At 35.7% G+C, this 21,909-nt stretch overlaps 1 long non-coding RNA gene across 1 annotated transcript in view; it reads left to right on the top strand.

The window, feature by feature from the left end:
• Positions 1–1,182: 1,182 nt before the first annotated feature.
• Positions 1,183–21,909, top strand: part of LOC144288565 (uncharacterized) — a 115,740-nt gene continuing 95,013 nt past the window's right edge. The window contains exons 1-3 of the long non-coding RNA XR_013356514.1: positions 1,183–1,288; positions 1,775–1,971; positions 2,882–2,954. This is a non-coding gene — a long non-coding RNA (uncharacterized LOC144288565). The remainder of the gene's footprint in view (positions 1,289–1,774; positions 1,972–2,881; positions 2,955–21,909) is intronic.

The raw sequence follows: 21,909 nt of genomic DNA, 5'->3' as shown, positions 1-21,909 counted from the left end.
GGCACCGCTTGGGGAAGGTCAGAGAGTGGAGACCGAGCCGCTGACATGCGGGGAGACAGCCGCCACCTCTGTCCCCTCTGCCGTGCAGGCCACCAGCCTATGACCGACTCCAGTGAGCCCTGAGGACAGGCCGCTGCCCGTCGGGGCCTTTCGCATCAGCAGCTTCTGAAGGCAGCCAGAGGCCTCTGACGTAGACGGCGTCAGCGCTGGACCAAGCCGTGCTGGGGGCCTGGCATTAGGTGGCCTCAGCACCTTTCTGGTCTCCGGGTGCTCAGAACGTCCGCAGGACCTCGCGGGCACTGGAGTAAGGCGTAGCTTCGTACGACCGCGGCGAGGGGCACGCAGGCCAGAAGCATTCTTATGCCCCTTTGGTCCCCTGGGCACCCGGTCCTCCTCCTCTTCGTCTTCCTCCTCCTCGTCCTCTTCATCTTCTTCCTCCTCATCCTCTTCGTCTTCCTCCTCTTCATCTTCATCTTCCTCCTCGTCCTCTTCATCTTCCTCCTCTTCATCTTCATCTTCCTCCTCCTCATCCTCTTCGTCTTCCTCCTCCTCATCCTCTTCGTCTTCCTCCTCCTCCTCTTCATCTTCCTCCTTGTCCTCTTCATCTTCCTCCTCCTCATCCTCTTCATCTTCCTCCTCCTGTTTATCTTCCTCACCTTCCTCCTTGTCCTCTTCATCTTCCTCCTTGTCCTCTTCATCTTCCTCCTCCTCTTCGTCTTCCTCCTCACCCTCTTCATCTTCCTCCTCATCCTCTTCATCTTCCTCCTCCTCATCCTCTTCATCTTCCTCCTCCTCTTCCTACTCTTCATTTTCCTCCTCCTCCTCTTCATCTTCCTCCTCCTGTTCATCTTCCTCATCTTCCTCCTTGTCCTCTTCATCTTCCTCCTCCTCCTCCTCACGGGCTCCCTCCAGCAAGTCTGGCAGGGAATGGAACGGCCCAGTCATCAGGCTCGCAGCTGTCCAGGCGGCTGAGGCGGAGCAGGCTGCGGTCCTCCTGCAGGCACTTGTGGAACCGGGGACCTTTCCCTTCTGCCAAGAGAACTAACTGGTGCTTCTGCTCAGAGGCACCGCGTCAGCCACCACGGCCGCCCACCGCCGCCCCGCGGGTCTCCCCTGCGGGGGCTCCTTCCGGCCCCCACAGCCCGTCCGCGGCTACTGCGGCTGCGCGGTGCCACTGCGCGGTGCCGCCGGACTTCCGGCCGCCCGCACTTCCGGTGCTCCTGCCTCAGGGCGGAAGGAAGGACGTCGGGGGGCAGGTCGTGCTCCTCTTTCCTCTTCCTTTGGGAAGGTCGGGAAATATGTGCTTTTTACTTGTTTTGTCGTTTGCTGTTTTATTCTCCTAATCCCGGAAGTCTCTGAGATACCATTGCCGATTCCATTCTGTAACAACAAACGATGCGGTGGTGGTTCGCCCTCTTTTAGGAAAATAATTTTATGCTGTATTCGGTGTTCTTATATGATTGTACAAATCTTAGAAAACAGGAATAGCAGAAAAATATAAAAAATTCATAGTCATCTACCCAAAGAAAATGACAGTAAGCCATTTGATGGGTTTTTTTCAATATTTTCTCCTCATTTTTTTAAACTCTGATTTCCTCTCCCTTTAGTAACATTCACACACATACTTTTTTCTTTTTAAAAGGGCAGTGCTATTTATTTTGATAATTTTAAACATGAAATTAATAAACATTAATTGTGTGATGATAGGAGAATTTACTTAGTTATTCCACTGTTGTTAGATTTTTAGGTAATCTTCAAATTCTTCTTGTTACAGGCGATGGTGTTCACGATTTTTTACTAATTCATGTTTCTCTGCATGTGCATCAATTGATGCTTTTATTTTTATCGATACAGTAGTTTTAAAATTAATTTAATCCAGGAGGACTTTCTTTGAGAAAGAGCTTGATGGAGGTGAGGGTGATGGAAATGAGGGAAGAGAAAAATGCATCTTACAAATCCACAGTCGTGCAGGTCAGTAGTTGATCTGGTCAAGAAACACATGTTATCTGATTTGTTTACCTGTCTGTGGATTCTGTCTTCAGATCCTCTGCCTGCTTACCATTCAGATCTTACTTATTTCTTGCTGGATTTTAAGATTTATAACATGTGTCTTGTCCTTTATATTTACTACAAATAAAATGTTTATACTTTTTCTCCTTGCCTATTGATTATTTAAAAAGTTTGTGTGTGTGTGTGTTTTTTTTTTTTTTTTTTTTTTTTTTTTTTTCAGTTACAGCTGAGACTTGCTTCCCTGTCTCACAAGTGTTAGGCACTGAATCATTAATTTAAAATAACATTTTTTATTTTTAAAAGAGTTTATTTATTTATTCATGAGAGGCACAGAGAGAGAGAGAGAGAAAGAGGCAGAGACACAGGCAGAAGGAGAAGCAGGCTCCATGCAGGGAGCCCCATGTGGGACTCGATCCCAGGACCTCAGGATCATGCCCTGGGCTGAGGGTGGTGCTAAACCACCGTGCCACCTGGGCTGCCCTAAAATAACTATTTTGAAAGCAAAGCAACCTTTTGCTCCCTTCTGAACTCTAGTTAGAGCTTTTTCGGTCTCTGGTTTTATCTGTTTGTTTCTTTCTTATTTATTAATGCTTAAATAATGAAGCCATTTTGGACAGTTTATTTCTTTTTGTTGTTGTTGGCAGTGATGTAAGGAATGTGAAAAATCGTAATTATATAAGCCTCAGTTTTACTTCAGTTCACATTATTGTTTTCATAGAAAATGGAATAGAATCATGTATAAATTAAACATGATTTTCATAGTGGCATATGACCAGGTGTATTTTTTATGAATGCTTAGTATGTAAATGCCATGTGAATTTGTAAATGTTGTACCTACTCACTGTTATTTTATAATATTTTATTATTTCAGCAAAGCAATATGCCACGATATCTATGGGACAGCATGCCAGCTTCCTTCACTGAAGGGTTTTCTGGAGATTAAGGTACACTAACGTTGTTTTATCTACTATATTGTATCCCATTAATAAATCATCATCCAAATTATGAAAGAGTTATAGGTGCTATTTTCAGTTAGATGATTATAGAAATTGAGGAAATACAGGAAAGTTAAAAAGGAATGAAAGACAAAGATTAAAACAACCTCTTGCTGTAATTATTTTAATTCTTTTTAAAAAATAAAATACTGAATCTTTATTTTTTTAGGCAGAATGACTATTTCTATTTTCCAGATGTTGAAATATAATTTTAAAAATTAAATATATTTTGAAGGAAATTCTTCTCTAACTATATCATAATCCCCTTTGTCTTGTACAGAAAGTACAAGTGTGTGTTTTTAAAGATGTTTATGTGGATGTGTTTAAATTTTAACATTGAAATATTATATATATTAATAATAGATTTTTCCTGAAATACATCATTTTGTTCCCTTCAACATACATCAAAATAGTAATTTCTGGTCCTTAGGGATCTGGGGACAGTATCCATAAATTGACATTTCCAATCTCTAAAATCTTTTCATGTGCAGAAAAGAATAGTTTTGTATGTAGTACTGCTTTACTTAATAAGTACACAATTGGTAGTGGTTTCTGTCTGTGTGTAGGTATATCACTCATGTCTACAGATAATGCAGGTCATTATTCTTTTTGGTGCCAAACTTAATCAGATAACCTGAGCTTTGCTTTTTAGAGATGAAATATTACATTAGCCATAGGACATTAACAAGAAAAACAATGCAGCTGTAGACTGACATGCCCCTGATAACTCGATTTTTTAATGTATTATGCTAATACTGCCAAGCAGATGTTACAGCTTTGTGGCTGTTTTATATGAGCTGCTGAAGGAAATGCAGAGGATGGTTTTTAAATCAATAAAGCATATAATAGTGATGATGAGAGAATAGCCATTCCATTCCAGTAACTTTTAAGTGATATTCCCATTGGCAATGGTGTTTTGGGATATCTGTTAGGAAGATGTTTTTACTTTTACGTTAACCAACAAAGATTCTTTCTCATCCAACAAGAAGCTGGGTATGATTTTTATTCTTTGAAAAACTCCAGGGGCAGTGATATGAAGGTTTGAGCACTTCACAAATTATTACACACATTTGGTAAAACCAATTCTCACTTAGTTTAGTGTTAAGAAGGAAAGTATTGCTCTGGGCACATCTAATGATCTTCCCACTGTAGACAAGGATGGCTACTCTGTGCACAGGATATAATTGGATAAAAGGATTGACTCTTGAACCCCCTCATCATGACCTTGTTTTATAGATCCTAAGAGTCACCGCTTCAACAAAGTGTCAGGTTTTCTCAGTTAGTGGCTGATAGTGTAAAATCACTCCAGACACATTTCCTGGGGTTTTGTTTGTTTGTTTGTTTCTTATTGTTGTAGTTGTCTTTAAGTATTTTGACCTGTGATTTCGTAAAAGATATTTAAATTTTTCCATGTGATCTTGATTTCATAGTAATGCTAGTGGCTAACCGTCTTATGTGCTATACATTTCTCAAGCAGTTACTACATGATTAGATAGTATGATAATTGGTGAGAGGATGTGAGAAATTAAAGACGATTTTCAAATTTCTTGCACTGCTGTCTTAAAATGCTCCTTACAGTAAAATATCAATTTAGGCAGGTGGAAACAGGAAATTAAAATATTAGCATTTGGCATCACAATAATATTTATTTATTTATTTATTTATTTATTTATTTATTTATTATTTTACAATAATAATTGTTTAGATAAGAGTTATCAATAGCTACTAAGTTGAGAGGATGGAAGTTTTGTAAGAAACAGAAATAGCCAATACTTCCCCATATGCATTAATTACAGACACAAAACTCTGTAGTGTAGAAACCTGGTAACCTGGTGATCAAAATGATCTTTATCCGTAGTAGTAAATAGGTATCATGTGTCTCCTAAAGAATGATTAACCAAAAGTACATGTCTTCTTTGGTGTCCTGACCAAAATATGTAAGTTGAATTTTGAGACTACATTAGAGAAAGTTGAATTTATTCAACTAAATAAAGTAGATGAATTCTTTAAAATGTCAAAGACATGATTAAAAAAAGGAAGACCAATGAACTGTTCTAGATTAAAGACTAACAAGGGATGACAACTAAATGCAACGTGTGAAGCTGGCTTGGATCCTGGGCCAGAAATTTGTGTCTTTGGCTATAAAAAATATTAGTGGGACCATTGAAATCTGAATAAGCAATGTAAATTAGATAATAGTGCCATTTTAATGTGAATTTCCTGACTTGGATCATTATATTGTGGTTATATTCATGACTTTTAGAAACTCTACCCTGAAGTATTTAAGGGGTAAAGGGGCATCATGCATGAGTGCAACTTACTGTCAAATGATATGTCTGTATGTATGGATAAAGAAATAGGAAGAGTGATAATACAAATGTCTACATTTCTATAGCTATTCTTTTTGTCCTTGCTACTCAAGGTGTGCTCTGTGGACCAGCAGTATTAATACTAGCTGAAGTTAGTAGACATGCAAGTCCTACTGTTTGAAAATCTGCTTTTCAATAAGATCATCAGGTAAATGGTATATCATGAACTTTTGAGAAGCACTGCTGTATTTCACCTTCATTATACGTATAATACGGCTTGAGTCACAGGGGTGAAGTAGAGCTGGAGTCTTAAGCTGGATGGCATCATCCTTGGAATATGTGTGTAATGCCAGGTCTTACTATTATCATTACCTACTTAAATGTTAAAAATGAGAAGACCCCAAACCCTTTAGAATCAGAATTTTTGTGCTTTCCTTCTCTTGAATTAGAATTTTCAACTGGAATCTACAATTATTGGGTTGTATAATCAGTGTAGAAAGTTATGGTCACTATTCTTATAAATGAAATAGTATGAAAGGGAATAGAAAATTAAAAAAAAATTCTTCACCTATAGTAAATTAGATAAATGCTGTGGTCAGCCTGAAGAAGTGGAATGGCCCCTGAGTTTGGTTTAGATGTGGAGACATGATGCCACACATGCACCAAGAAGGTGACAAAAATAATTACTCACAAGATAGGATTTCTGAGAGAGCAGAGCAGCTCCTACACAGGTTAAAAATGGAGAGAGTTGCAAAAGGAGAATCTCAAGGGGATTTTATGATGTTTAGAGTGTGGGGATGTGGAAAAGATTCCCACAAGTAGCCTGGGCCTTGAGGGCTTTGAAATCTCACACCTCTTGGCTCCAAAGGGAGCTTTCTTATTTGCCCAGGTGGAGGTAACAGATAAAAAGTGGGCATGATGGGACTTGAAAGCAGCCAGTAGTGAAGCATCAAAAGCAGAATCATACTCTATCACAGTAAGCAGTACTTCATGAAACCTGTCTTCAGTATCATGCGTGCAAGTGTTATGAACTGTGTTCTGCAAAAACAATGTTTTTGGTTTGTGGTCAGAAAAGTTTGAAAGTTTGAAAGCTGGAAACTGAAAAGTTATTGAACAGGTTACACTAAATTATAGCTTGACTTAAGGAATATACATTCAGAGACTCCCTTCCATACCCCCAAGCTCATCACCAAATTAACTGCAGAAATGAATTTTAATGGTTTTACCCAGGCTTTAACTGTCTCAATATTATTTTACTCAGGGAATTTAGAGACCGGGAAATTTAAAGATCAATTGTTAACACTCTCACTGCCTGCCAGGCCATTTGTTTCACCTGGACTACAATAATAAAAGTTTCTTCTTTTAATATTAACTTTGACATAATCAGTCCCTGTGCTCTAATCTCATCATAGATTTGGCTTTCCAAACAATCTTATGGTATAAAAACTTGAACCTCTCAGTCATTATATTAATCTTTTGCATAGGATGTTACTTGGATACTTCTTTCTTTTCTATAGTTCTGCAAGTTTAGGAGTAGATTTTCTGAACTTTCAAAATCCCTAAAAACAGAAATTCAAAACAATCTCTTTGGTCTAGCCAGCAGAGTTCCTACTATTTAGCTTACCCAGATAGTGGTAAAATTTCTATAATATATTTTCTTATCAACCAGAATTTAACACAAACATATTTTATTTTGGCTGGCCTACAAATATATTAAGAACTTGTTTTACTGCATGACAACTCCTGCTGATTCCTCTTCCCAACTCTTACCCAGATGATAGCGTTACATGATGTTCTATGCATGAAAGTATATTGGCTTTTGTCTAATTAATGTAATTCTTTCATTTTTCACAGTTATGGCTATGAGTATGGTCATATGACTAGGATTTTCAAAGATATTCCAATATTCTGACAAAAGAGTTATTTAAATTATTTTTTATTCTTGAGTTAAGTGTATTTTTGAAATGTATATGATTTTAGTTTTTTGTTTTTGCTTTTAAAGCAATGCAATGAGATTATGCCAACAGTACAAACATATATATGTGTGTGTATCTATATATATATTTGTATAGACACACAGCCATATCCCTTTGATAGATGGAAAATGTTGATTAAAATGATACCACTTTTCAATGTTAATTGAACTGTGATCTCACTGTATAATAAGCTTCCATTTTCAAAAAGTATGCAGTGTGAGGTGTTTTTGGACACTGCATTTTAGATTAGAACATGATTGAATATATAGTCTGCTGCCTTAAAAAGCACAATTACCACCCTTTAAAAAAACAATATAAGTTGATGGATAATCTGACATGTGAGTGCCTTGTGATGTTCATCTAGAAGCAGGGTCTCAGGTGTGTGATTTGGATGTGATACAAAAAGAAACGGAGAGCAAAGACACATTTCTGTTTTGTTTCTTCTCTTGGTACTTCTAATTTTTATCAATAAATTGGACATTTTCCTTTTCATGCCTTCCTTTCTATGCTTTTTCTCTTATTGTCACTTCTGCCTTTTAAATATATTTTTGTAATAACTTTTCTCTTTCTTTTGCTTATCTCTAACATTCATTAAATTCTATAAAATCCAAAGATATGCATGGTCTCATGGAATAATGTTAATTAAATAAGAGAAAACAAGGGTGGCCCTTTTTTCCACCTAAAAATCTGTTTCAGTATAAAGTATCATTATGTCAGTTTTCAAAAATGCCTAAGATTTGTCTGAACATATAATTGGAGTCAGAGAATGTGCTTAGTCTTGCTCACAGCAGAGCAATAAAAATAAATTAACTAGCTTTGGTGGTCTGTATGCCATATGGTCTTTAACGTGCTAGAGTAAGATCACCTTTGAAAAAACACCTTACTGATGAAAGGGAAAAGTATCATCTATTACTGTTGGTTTATCCTTGACAGAACTGTGTCACATGGCATTCCAGTGCACCATGTACCTTAAATTCCAGAAGGAATATGTTTCATTAAAATACCTGGCTCATTTTCAATTTTCATTTTTATTAATCTTGATTGTTATACCACCAAACATTTGGATTTGTTGCTGTATAATTGAGCTAAACCTTTTATTTCCAGAATGTTTGAGAAATATAGGCTGTCTATTCATATAGATTAATCAAATAATAACGTGTGTGAAACTAATCAGTCAACAGTTGCTGTTTAAGGCAATTTTCTATTCAACATTGTAAGTTTCAAAGATCAAGGACAAAACAACAAATGATGAAAAATGAAGTTTAATTGGTAATTTAGTTGTGAAGCAAGTTACAGGTTATATAAAACTATATTAATATATTAATGTAGCATTTGCACATTTCATGTATTTTCACCTAAATCATCAATTAAAACATTGAATAGGAGAGAATATTAAAATATTCCATGGGTGACTTCCCTCTATACTGACATAATTAATAACTAAATTTTTTCATAATAAAATTCAATTAAATATCTCATACCACTGTTTTTCACCCCATAAATTAAGCCTAATCTGAAAATTGATAACAAAGAAATTACTAAATGCCTTACTAATCTTATGATATAACTATAACTGTTTTTATTGGCAGTGAATTATATTTAGATCAATATGTATGAACACATTTGTATTTGTTAATAGTAAACAATTTAATTCCTCATTCTCATTTTTTTATTGCCTAAATATTAATCAAAGTATGTCTGCTAATCCACTGTAGCAATTCCAGAAATCAATATAACTCTTACCACTTAGCTTTAGTTTCCAGAAGGTTCATTTTTTTTCTTAATTATGATATTTACTAATCTTAATTTTTTAAAGATTTTATTTATTTATTCAGACACAGAGAGGGAGGCAGAGACACAGGCAGAGGAAGAAGAGGCTCCATGCAGGGAGCCCAATGTGGGACTCGATCCCGGGTCTCCAAGATTACACCCTGGGCTGAAGGTGGCACTAAACTGCTGAGCCACCCCAGCTGCCCTACTAATCTTAATTCTTTCGGCTACTTTCTATTCACCATATTCTTTCAAAGACCATCCACCTCATCACTGTAAGACTGCTTCAACACCTCTCTCTTCAGCCCCCTGGGATAATTTTTAACAAAACAGTAAGTTGAAAGAGACCAAATATCATTGTGAGTGGTTCCAACATAGAAATTTTCAAAGTAAGTTTTGCAACCTTAAAGTTATCATTCAAGTTTTTGAGTTTAAGAAGCATGGGTTTAGAAAGAAGATTTCTTTGGAGATAGCTGTACTCTGAGACCTGTAGAATAAGGGTGAAATAATCAAGCCTGGTGAGAAGACTTTTAACAAAACTGTTGAGAAAGTTTAATAATGCAGTCAGCAGTGTTGACTGGTGGTTATCTGTCTAACTTCCTCCTGAAAAATATAAAGGTAATACATGATCTAGGCAGTGGCTGGTAGGTGAGCTGAACAAAAGGTGTATGTACTTTCAGAATTCATTGGAGAAAAGATACATGATTATTTCCCAAAAGGAGTGGTGTGCTACAAGGGGGTGAGGGTTAGTGTGGTAGCATTTTAAGCTGTAAGGGTCTGTATAGGAGAGCGTGGATGAACAAGAAAACAAGGTGAAGTGAGGAGTGGAATTGATAGGAAAATACATCTGTCTACTTCATGGGCCGTGCAGTAGACATTCCCAGTGGGACCTCCAAAAAGCCCATAAAAGTACCTTATAAGAGCAGGTTTTAAGGGATCCCTTGGTGGCGCAGCGGTTTGGCGCCTGCCTTTGGCCCAGGGTGCGATCCTGGAGATCTGGGATCGAATCCCACATCGGGCTCCCGGTGCATGGAGCCTGCTTCTCCCTCTGCCTATGTCTCTGCCTCTCTCTCTCTCTCTCTCTCTGTGACTATCATAAATAAAAATTTTTAAAAAATTAAAAAAAAAATTAAACCCAGCATTAGGGACTGCAAAATCATGTAAATACAGCATCAGTTAAATAAGAATTTTCCTGTTCTGTCTTACCTTCGTTCATCGCTAAACTCAAACCTGAGGGAGGTCAGAATGGTCTTGAGCAAATGGACACATGAAAAAGAAAAGGAAAAACCTCACAATACCAACCTAACCTTAATTGCTGGCTTCTTGCCTGTGGATTGTCATAACTAGAGACAAATATTTAATTTTATAATATAAGAATTTTATCATTATATGGATCTTAGAATTATAATTTCTGAATTGAGTTGGTATTTCTTGACTTAAAGTGATCATTTACTTTTTATTACCTAGAAGTAGTCAGAGAAGTCAATGTATTTAATTAGTTTTTGTCTATATGCGAGGAAATGTTTTGGCTGCTGAATTGATTTTTTAAAATTCTTTATTATGGAAAATTTCAAATGTATACATAGTGCAATGAACTACCATGCATCAATGACCAATTAAAATAGTTATCAACTCATGACCAGCTTGTTTCAGTTATGCTATTACCCTTGGATTTGTTGAAGTACATCTCAGATATCCTATCACTAACTGAGTTCATTTTAAAGAGAGAAAGGAGAGGCAGGGATACTTTAAGATTATACTTCAAGAGCCTTTTGTGGAGCTAAAGACATATGTGTGTTTCTGTGTGCCATGTCAGGGATAGAGGTGGCCTGGATTTAAAATCATGCTCAGAGAGGGCTGGATTTATCAGATCCAAGAATATCGAATGAATTTAAAGTGATTTGAGACTGCTGTCTCCTAACCCATTTTGGGCTTCTGGGCAGTAATTCATTCTCTGTCTTAGAATTTATTATGAAACATTTTATTCATAAATGGGAATGTTTTAATACCTTTATAAAGCATAAGTATTAATATATAGGTAATATAGGTAATAATACAACCTAAGTAATTGAATTATTAGTACTGGGGAAACCTGTGTACTCCTCTCTGACCCTCATTCTTCTTTCCCTCTGTGTGATAATCATGATCCCCACTCTTGTATTTATCATGCCGTTGCTTTTTTGTAAAGAGTTGCTTTGTGTGTGTGTATCCTTAAAATATACATTATTTAGTTTTGCATGTTTTTTAACTTGATGTGTGAAATATTGATGATGGACATTTGGAATATTCCTAGTTTTTTGGACATTATAAATAATGCTGCTATGAGCATTCTTTTATATGACTCCTTGGGCATCTGGGCAAGAATTTCTCTAGGGTATATGCGTAGGAATGAACTTGCTGGGCCATTAGGCTCATATCATCAACTTCTGTGGTTGAATTTAAATTTATCTATGAAGTGGTTTGCCAATTTACATTCTTGCTAGCTCTGTGTAATAATTCCCAATGTACCATATCTAAAAGAAACACATGAAATAGGCAAAATATTTACAATTTTGTCACTTATTAATTTGAAATGGAAATTTGATATTGTTTTGATTTGTATTACCGATAGCCAATAAAGTGGAGTATATTTTCATATTTTATATGTCATGTGTGCCTCTCTCATCTAAAATGCATGGTCTTTTTTGGCCTAATTTTTAATTTGATTGAATTTTTCCCCTCGTTTGTAAGAGTAATTGACTTAATCTGCATATAAATCCCTTGCCAGTCTTATATGTTAAAAATTTGTGGCTTTTAATTACCTTTTTAAAATGGTGCCTTTGATGAAGGCTTTACATATATAAATCTTTTCCTTATGAACTATACTTTTTATATCTTGTGTAATAAATTCTCCTATATTTATTTATAAAAGCTTTAAAGTTCTCTTTTCACATTTTCAGATTTTTGTCATCTGGACTTGATTTTTGCATACAGTGTAAAGTATATCCAGACTTACCATTTGTCAAATAGATAACCAGTTGTTCAACTATTCTTCATTGAATTGCCCATTCGTTCCCCAGTTGATATTCAGAAGCAATTTGGATTATATTAAGAATAGCAGAACTGGGGAGTCTGTTTCTGGACTCTTAATATTATTCCGTTGGCTATTTGCCTATCCATGCACTAGTGCTACTCTTTAGTTATTATTTAATTTTATAATTATTTCTGGTAGGGTAGAGGTAATGTCCTTTTACATTCTTATTAAGAAAAGTATTTTCTTGGGTGCTTGGGTGGCTCAGTGGTTAAGTGTCTGCCTTTGGCTCAGGTTGTGATCCCGGTTGTGAGTCCTGCATTAGGTTCCCTGCTCTGTGGGAGACCTCTGCCTCTGCCTCTCCATCTCTCATGAATGAATAAATAAATAAAATTTTTAAAAAAGAAGAAAAAAAGAAAAAATAAGTCTTTTCTTGGAGTGTCTGGGAGGCTCAGCTGGTTAAGTGTTACACTCTTGATTTTGGCTCAGGTCATGATCCCAGGGTCATGAGATTGAGCCCCACGTGTGGCACTACAAACAGTGGTGAGTCTACTTGGGATTCCCTCTCTTCCTCTGCTCTGCTCCCCTGTGCTTGCTCTCTCTCTCTCTAAAATAAATCTTTAAAAAAGAAAAAGTATTTTCTTGAAACTTGTAGACTTTATTGTGTTTTTTTTTTGTTTTGTTTTGTTTTTTTGTTTGTTTTTGTTTTTTTAGAGAGAGAGGAAGTGAAAAAAGGCAGGGGGAGAGAGATTCTTAAGCAGACTCTACACCCAGTGAAGTCAACACAGGGCTCAGTCTTCCAATCCTGAGATCATGACCTGAGCCAAAATCAAGAGCTGAAGCGAACTGACTGAGCCACCCAGGTACCCTGAAACTTCGTAGACTTTAGAATTACCTTGTGTTGGATTTCAGTTGGAACAGAAATGAGTGTATAAAATTAGTATTGAGAGAAATGTCAAATTCATAACATTGTTCTTCATGTATATATTTAGTTGAACCATGTGAAATTGCTGATGTTTGACCATTTTGACCAACCAAAATAGCAGTTTCATCTAGTTGAACTTAATAGTTCATCTCTCAATTTATTTGTGCTTCTTTAATGCCTTCCATTAAAATTTTATTATTTTCTTCATGAATTTACATGCATTATTTGTTAAATTTAACCCTAAACACATATTTTTATTTTAATTTATTATTGTGAAACAAATCCTTTTTAAAAATCACTTTTCTGTTTTGCTTTATGAAGAAGTAATTTACTTGCACTCATTTTTTCTCTTTTAACTTTAATTTCCGCAACTAGATGGTATTTATATGAGCAATGATTGGCAATATCTTTGCCTCATTCAGTTCTTGATTTTAAAGGCTTCTGTAGTTCACTATTAAAGTATAGTGTTTGCTTGAGATTTTTTGGTCAATAACCTTAAGATATTTAGGAATGATTTTTTAAAATCCTAGTTCATAAATAGGCTTTAATTTATCATGAATAAAGGTTGAATATTATCAACATATTTTTCTGCAGTTATTGATAGGAACTTGTGGATTTTCTTCATTTAACTAATGGATTATGGTGCAGTATGTTGATAAGCTTTTGTGGAGAAGTGTATATGGTTTTCCCCATTTTTATTTTTTATATTTAAAAAATTAGATACATCCTTACAAAAAAGTGAATTAATATGTAGGTATTTTACCAAATAATATAAAACTAACACCTGTTTGCTTTCTCCAGCTTATGCAGTAGAAAACTATCAGTAGCCAAAAGGCTACCCCAGAATAAATACAAAAAAAAGATTTTGTTTAAAAAAATGACCTGTATTATTCTGGATAGCAAACAATTGTGCCTTTTATTCCTAGGGAGACACTGTCTCTATCTTCCCAACTTGTTTGCTAAACATACATTCTTGACCATTTGGAACAAAGCTGAAGCAAGATGTATGGCAATATGAAAGATTCCCATAGAGAATTGTCTGTCAGTAATCCTGGACTTTGAACTCATGTTGTGACTGTGGAATTTGGAGTTTTCTATTTTAGGGATAGCTAGATGCACCTTCTCTGCAAAAAAGGGCGTTAACAGATACTTACAATAGAGGCAGAGGCAGATTGTAACAAACACATAAATGCCCAGTGATATCCATTCTTTGTCTTCATCCTGCACTTACCACTAAACTACATTTTTAGACCCTTTGCAACTATGTGGAGCTAGGAAATTCTCATCAGAGGATTATGAGCTGAAATAATGTATGTTAACACTTGATAGAGTTATTAATAAGCAATATGCCTTCCACATGTTTTTTTTTCTTTTGTGTGACAGCTAGGTGCAAAGAATCCAACATCTTTGAAAATGAGAGAGAAACACAATGAAGAGTCTACATTCCTGAGTGACTAGAAAGAGCAAGAGCCTCTCTTCTGACTTTCATTAGTCAGACAAACATACATGCACACACACTATTATTTCTTTTGTTGTATGTATTTATATATTAAAAACCACAAGTTCATATCAACACCTACAATTCTAATCCAATACCACATAGTTTGTTCTGCTTTTCTCCCTTTCCAAATTTGTTAGTCCCTTTTTCTTTATTGAGAAGAGGAGCAGAGCTCAGAGATACTTTCTGTTGTGTACCATCAACTACTTTTGCATGGTTGTCTTGCTCTCCATACTCAGGCTCCAGCACCCAGCACTCTGACAACCCACACTGTGATATCCCTCCATATGGGTTCTCTTCTCATTCTACGTCAGCTCTAACACCTCCTACATGATCATCCCTACTCAGTAGCATGGATTCTCTCCTTACCCTGTTCTAATTCTAACACTCTACCCCAGCTGTCTCTTGGGGGGACATGCTCTTTACCCTGCCCACTAGGGCATATGCAGTTTTCCTTATGAAACATGTTTTAAAGCATAGAAAGTAGATCTGTGAAGAATATTAAAAGTTACTGAAGGAGAAGGGATCAACAAATTTGGAAAGGGAGAAAAGTAGAATAAACTATGTGTTATTGAATTAGAATTGACAATGTTGGAATAAATTTTTTTAATATATAGATATGGAAATGCCTATTTTCTCTGCCCTGCCCAATGATGTTCAGTCCAAATTGTTCAGGAATAGAGGAAAAGAAGAAGAAAAGCCAAAACTATGATTTAAATTATTTTAAAAAAAATTTAATTCCTGCATAATTAATATACAGTGTTATATTAGTTTCAAGTGTAAAATATAGTGATTCAGCAATTCTATACATTGCTCAATGCACCTCATGGTAAATGTGCTCCTCTTAATCTCCTTTACATGTTTTACCCATTCTTCCACCTACCTCCTCTCAGGTAACCATCAGTATATTCTCATAGAATTAAGAGTCTGTGATAGTGCACAAGGGTTCCTTTTTCTCCACATCCTCACCAACATTTATTGTTTCTTGTGGCTTTGATTTTAGCTATTCTGACAGATGTGAGGTAATATCTCACTGTAGTTTGATTTGCATTTCCCTGGTAATGAGTGATTCTGAGTGTCTTTTCATGTGGCTGTTAGCCATCTGTATGTCTTCTTTGGACAAATGTGTGTTCATATCTTCTATTCATTTTGGATTATTTGTTTTTTGGGTGTTGAATTATATAAGTTCTTTATATATTTTTGGGTATTAACCCCTTATTGAATATATCACTTGTAAATATCTTCTCCCATTCAGTAGGTTGTCTTTTATTTTGATTGTTTGCTGTGTAGGGCCTTTTTATTTTGATGTAGTCCCAATAGTTTAATTTTGTTTTTTTTTCTCCTTGATTCAGGAAAAATGCTGCTATTAATATACTCAAAGAAATGACTGCCTATGCTCTCATTTAGGACTTTTATGGTTTCAGGTCTCACTTTTAGGTCATTAATCCTTTTTTTTTTTTTTGGTTTGGTGTAAGAAAGTGGTCCAGTTTCTTTTCTTTCACATGTAGTTGTACAGTTTTCCCACCATCATTTGTTGAAGTGATTGCTTTTTTTTTTTCCTATTGCACATTCTTGCCTCCTTTGTTGAAGATTAATTGACTGTATAATTGTAGGTTTATTTATGGGTGCCCTATTTTGTTCATTTGATCTATGTATCTATTTTTGTGCCAGTTGCATACTGTTTTGATTACTACAGCTTCATAGTATATCTTGAAATCTGGAATGGTGATAACTACAGTTTTGTTCTTTTTCGAGATTGCTTTAGCTATTCAGGGTCTTTTGGGTTACCCAGAAATTTAGGATTGTTCTAGTTCTCTGAAAAATGCTGTTGGTTTTTTGATAGGGATTGCATTAAATCTGTAGATTTTGGGGGGGTAATATGGACATTTTAACAGTATTTGTTCTTCCAATCCATGAGCATGGAATATCTTTCCATTTGTTTATGTCATCTTCAGTTTCTTTCGATCAATATATTATTGCTTTCAGAGAGTATATACAGTTCAGTCTCACTGCCTCAGTTAAGTTTATTCCTAGGTATTATTTTGCTGCAATTGTAAATGGAATTGTTTTTTTTAATTTCTTTCTGCTACTTCATTATGAGTGTATAGAAATGCAAAAGATTTGTCTATATTGATTTTGTATTCTGCAACTTTACTGAATTCAGTTGTTAGTTCTGGTAGTTTTTTAGGGTTTATATATGCTGTCATGTCATCTGCAAGTAGTAAAATTTTACTTATTCCTTATGACCTTGAATGGCTTTTATTACTTTTTCTTATCTTATTGCCATGGCTAAGACTTTAGTACTCTCTTGGGTAAAAGTTGTGAAAGTGGACATCCTTGTCTTGTTCCTGATCTTAAGCGAAAAACTTTTAGTTATTACCCATTGAGGTTGATGTCAGCTGTGGATTTTTCATAGATGGCTTTTATCATGTTGACATATGTTTCCACTAAACATATACTGTTGATGTTTTATCATGAGTGAATGTTATATATTATCAAATGCTTTTTCTGCATCTGTTGAAGTGATCATAAAGGATTTTTATCCTTTCTCTTGTTGATGTTATGTATCATCTTGATTTATGTCTGAATGATGAACCACCCTTCCATCAAAAAATAAATTCCACTTGGTCATGGTGGTCTTACCTGGTTTTGGTATCAGGATAAATCTGGCCTTATAGAATGAATTTTTAAGCTTGGCTTCTTCTATTATTTTTTTGAAATAGTTTGAAAAGTGTAGGTATTAACTCTTTAAATGTTTTTAGAATTTACCTGTGAAACCATCTGGTCCTTGATTTTTGTTTGATTTTTTTGATTAATGAGTCAGTTTCATTGCTGGTAATCAGTCTGTTCAAATTTTCTATTTCTTCCTGATTCAGTTTTGAGAGGTTATATATTTCTGGTAATGTATCCATTTTTTCTAGGTTGTTCAATTTGTTGGCATATTATTTTTCATAATACCCTCTTAATAACCCTTGTATTTTTGTGTGTTGGTTATTCTCTTACATTTCCAATTCTGTTTGAGTCCTTTCTCTCTCTCTCTCTCTCTTTTTCTCTCTCTCATCTGTCCAAAGGTTTATCAATTTTTTTAATCTTTCCAAAGGACCAGCTTTTGGTTGCATTATCTTTTCTATTGATTTTTTGATTCTATTTTTCTTGTTTTTGCTCTAATCTTTATTATTTCCTTCTATCTACTGGTTTGGAGTTTTGTTTGTTCTTTTCTAATTTCTTTAGGTGTAAAGTCAGGTTGTTTATTTGAGATTGTTCTTGCTTCTTGTTGTAGGCCTATATTACTATGAACTTCCCTCTTAGAATTTGCTGCATCCTGAAGATTTTGGACTGTTGCGTTTTCATTTTCATTTATTTCCATATAATTTTAAATTTCCTCTTGATTTCCTGGTTGACCCATTTGATGTTTAGTAACATGATATTTAAACTCAATGTATTTGTGTTCCCTCCAGATATTTCTTGTGGTTTATAGCATTATGGTTGGAAAAGATGCATGATATGACTTAAGTCTTTTTGAATTTGTTGAGACTTGTTTTGTGATTTAACATATGATCTATTTTAGAGAATATTCTATGTGCCCTTGATAAGAATGCGTATTCTGCTATTTTAGGGTGGGATGTTCTAAATATATCTGTTAAATCCTTTTGGTCCAGTGTGTCATTCAAATCCTTGTTGAATTTCTTTTTTGGATGATTAGTCCATTGATGTAAGTGGGGTGTTAAAGTCCCCTGTTATTATTATATGACTATAGATTACTTCCTTTGTATTTGTAATAAATTGTTTTATATGTCTGGGGCTGATTTTTATACATATACTTAATTTTACTGATTTATACTGCCTGCTTTTCTTACTTCCACTCATAGTCTTTGCTTTCCACTCAGAGTCCCCTTTAATGTTTCTTGTGGAATTGGTTTAGTGGTCATGAATTCCTTTGACTTTTTTTTAACCTAGAAATCATTTCTCCTTCTATTCTGAATGATAGCCTTGTTGGATAGAGTATTCTGATTGCATTTTTTTTTTTTCTATCAGCACTTTAAAATATCATGACACTCCTTGTTGTCTTCAGTGTTTCTGCAGAAAAATCAACTGATAGTTTTATGGGGTTTCCCTTGTATGTAACTATTCTCTTTTCTCTTGCTGCTTTTAAAATTCTCTCTTTATCAGTACTTTTTGTCATTTTAATTACAATCTGTCTTGGTGTGGACTTGCTTGGGTTGCTTTTGGAAGTTCTCTGTGACTCCTGGATATGTCTTTCTGTTTTCTTTCCCAGATTTGGGAAGTTTTCAGCTCTTATTCTTTCAAATAATTTTTTTATCCCCTTTTCTCTCTCTTCTTCTGGGTTCCCTATAATGTAGATGTCATTACAACTTATGGTGTCACTGATTTCCCTGTCTATTTTCATTTTTCCCCCTCTCACTTGTTCAGCTCTATTGCTTTCCAGTATTGTTCTCTAGGTTACTGATTCATTTTTCTGCTTGTTCTAGGATATTTATTCCATCTAGTATGTTTATTTTTCTTCTCTTTTTTTTTTAGGATTTTATTTGTTTCTTCATGAGAAACACACAGAGACAGGCAGAGACATAGGCAGAGGTAAAAGCAGGCTCCCTGTGGGTAGCCTGATGTGGGACTCGATCCCAGGACTCCAGGATCATGACCTGAGCCTAAAGGCAGATGCTCAATCACTGAGCCACCCAGGTATCTCCATCTAGGATGATTTTTATCCATTATTGAGTTCCTCATTTCTGGTTGGTTCTTTTTTGTTTTCTCGGTCTTTTTAAAGGATCTCTCCACTCTTTTCCCAAGTCCAATGAGTATATTTATAACCATTACTTTAAATTTTTTATAAGGCATATTACTTACATATGTTTTGTTTAGCTGTCATGCTGTGATATTGTCCTGTTCTTTCATTTGGGACATATTCCTCTTTTTACTCATTATTTCTAACTCTCTGTACCAGCGTCTCTGTGTTAGGAAAGTCAGCTACATTTCCTGCTCTTAAGAGTAGAGGCCTTATAAAGAGGAGGTCCTGTAGTGCCCTGCAGTGCAATATCTCCTGTTGACCAGAACCTTCAGGGATGTCTTCCATGTGTGCTATATGATCCCTACTGAGCTACATTTGCCTTGAGTCCCATCATCTACAGAGGCTCTCTGCCTGTTGTGGAAAGGATTTGGTCTCTCTATTGCTAGTGGGCCAGTCTGGGGCCACCTTTGGCTTGAGACCAGGCATTCACAAGAGAATGAACTACAGGACACTCTCTCTGTGTTGTCCATTGAGAAGCTTTTATGTGAACAGAGCCTGGAATCAGAACAGATGTCTGCCTCCAACCTACTTCCAGGACTGTAGTCAGAATGATGTGCATGTGGTTATCTTCCCTTCCCCCAGGACAGGAGTCACTTTGTAGTGCTGCTGTCCCATCAGGACTCATTGTATACCACCAGACTGGTGCCACCACTTTGGATGGGCTCTGGATAGGAGTGTGTTGGAAGGGGCAGGTCTACAGGAAAATGCAGGGTGTGGCATGTGGTGTTTGCAAGGTTTGTGCATTTCTGCTCTGAGAGGGGACCTAGAGCTGAGGCTGGTGGGGGAGGATTTGCAGAAGTGTGAGGGGCCCAGGTGTGCTGTTAGCATGCTGGTTAGTGTTGCACTGTGCTGATTCCTACACATGTCCATCTATCTAGGCTGGGGGGGTGGTGGTAGGGGAGGGCAATAGAGTTCACCAGTTTTTTTGTTCTTAGAGAAATCTCTCAAGGATCCCTGCTGTCTCTAGCACACACACTGAGTTTAGAAAACAAATCTGTTTCCCATATACTTCAGTCCCTTTTCAAATTTCTGCTGTATATTACTGGGACTGTTAGTTGTGCTATTTCTTGAAGGATGGAGACTCATTTTCCTGTTGCCCTTCTGGCTCTCCCAGAGCTGAATCACTAATTTTTAAAGTTCTAGGTGTTAAGCCCTGCTGATTGTAAGAACTCATGAAATTATGCCCCGCTGGTCTTCTGAGCCAGATGTTGTGAGGCTTCATCTTCCCCATGGGTTCCCTGAGCCTTTGGTGCTTGATATGAGGATCTGGTCCTCTCCCTCTCTATGGCCTCTGTGTCCCTCCCTCCTATGGACATTTTTGTGGGTCTCTTTAGCTCCTGATTGAGTCTCTGCCATTGCTACCCTCTTCAGTGTGATCTCTTATCTACATTTACATATGGAAAGTCTGTTCTGCCAGTTTTAGATCATTTCTTGTTTTATTTACATGGACGTGGCTGTTTTCTAGTTGTATCCATGGGACAAGGTGAGCTTAGGATCCTCTTACGCCACCATCTCCCCTGGAAGTCTCAAAATTACAATTTTTCATGGCTGCATTTTCTCTGTTTCATGATTTTTAAATTGACTTTTCTACTTTTGGATGTCTTAACAGTCTTAATATTTCTTTATGTGATGCTATAATAACTTTTGGATCCCCAGATTATTAAAGAAGATTGCTACAAGTAAAATTACTAGATTACGGTATGTAAAATTCTGGAACCTTTATAGAAAAAAAAAAAACTCATTGTTCTAATCCCCATTTCCTTAGTTAGCAACAATTTTGCACCTTTTGTTATTTCCCATTTTTCCTGTGAATTCTTTTTTCATGTTTACTGACCTTATTTTTTGTAGTGCTTTGTTGATTAGTTTTAAAATGCTATTTACATTAATCATTGTAATACTTTGTCATATTTATTGCAAACATGCTTAGTAATTTTTCATATAAGTTTTGTGGTATATTTTTAATGTAATATAATTTAAAACATTTTTCATATTATTGAATAGTTTCTATGGCATATTTAGAAAAATTCTATCTCAGTGATATTTTAACCATTTACAGCTTTCTTCTACAGCTATTATGGTTTCATCTTTCATATATAGCTCTTTAATATATTCCTTAAAATATTTATTTTGTGTGGTTTCTAGCAAAGATTTTAATTATTTCTTTTCTAAATATAGTACAGTTTCCGTAACATTTTTCTTAAATATTAATATTTTCTTAAATATTTAGTTATAGATGTTAATATCCATTTCAGGGGAATTTATTTCATTCTGTCCACTTTTCAAGTCTTATACCAATACCACAGTGTTTTAATTCCTGTGTATTTAGTCATTAGACCAAAAAATTCCTTCCATACCTCATCCTATTCACAGCTTGAACTATTCTGAGTGTTTTTGCAAATGGTCTTAGAATCTTCTTCCTTGTTTTTCTCCAACAACCTATTATATTTTATCATTTATCCAAATCTATGATGTCTCTTTTTATTCAGTCCTTTTGTCTCTTGGTAAAGTTTTCATCTTTCCTTCTTATACCTATTCCTATATTTTTTATATATTTTGTTGTAACTATGAATGAGTTCATATTTTTTCTTATAAATTCTACTGTCTTTCTG

This window comes from Canis aureus, chromosome 18, assembly GCF_053574225.1.
Source record: "Canis aureus isolate CA01 chromosome 18, VMU_Caureus_v.1.0, whole genome shotgun sequence".
NCBI lineage: Eukaryota > Metazoa > Chordata > Mammalia > Carnivora > Canidae > Canis > Canis aureus.
Note: the sequence above shows the minus strand (reverse complement) of the source record. Positions and strands in the feature narration are given on the sequence as shown.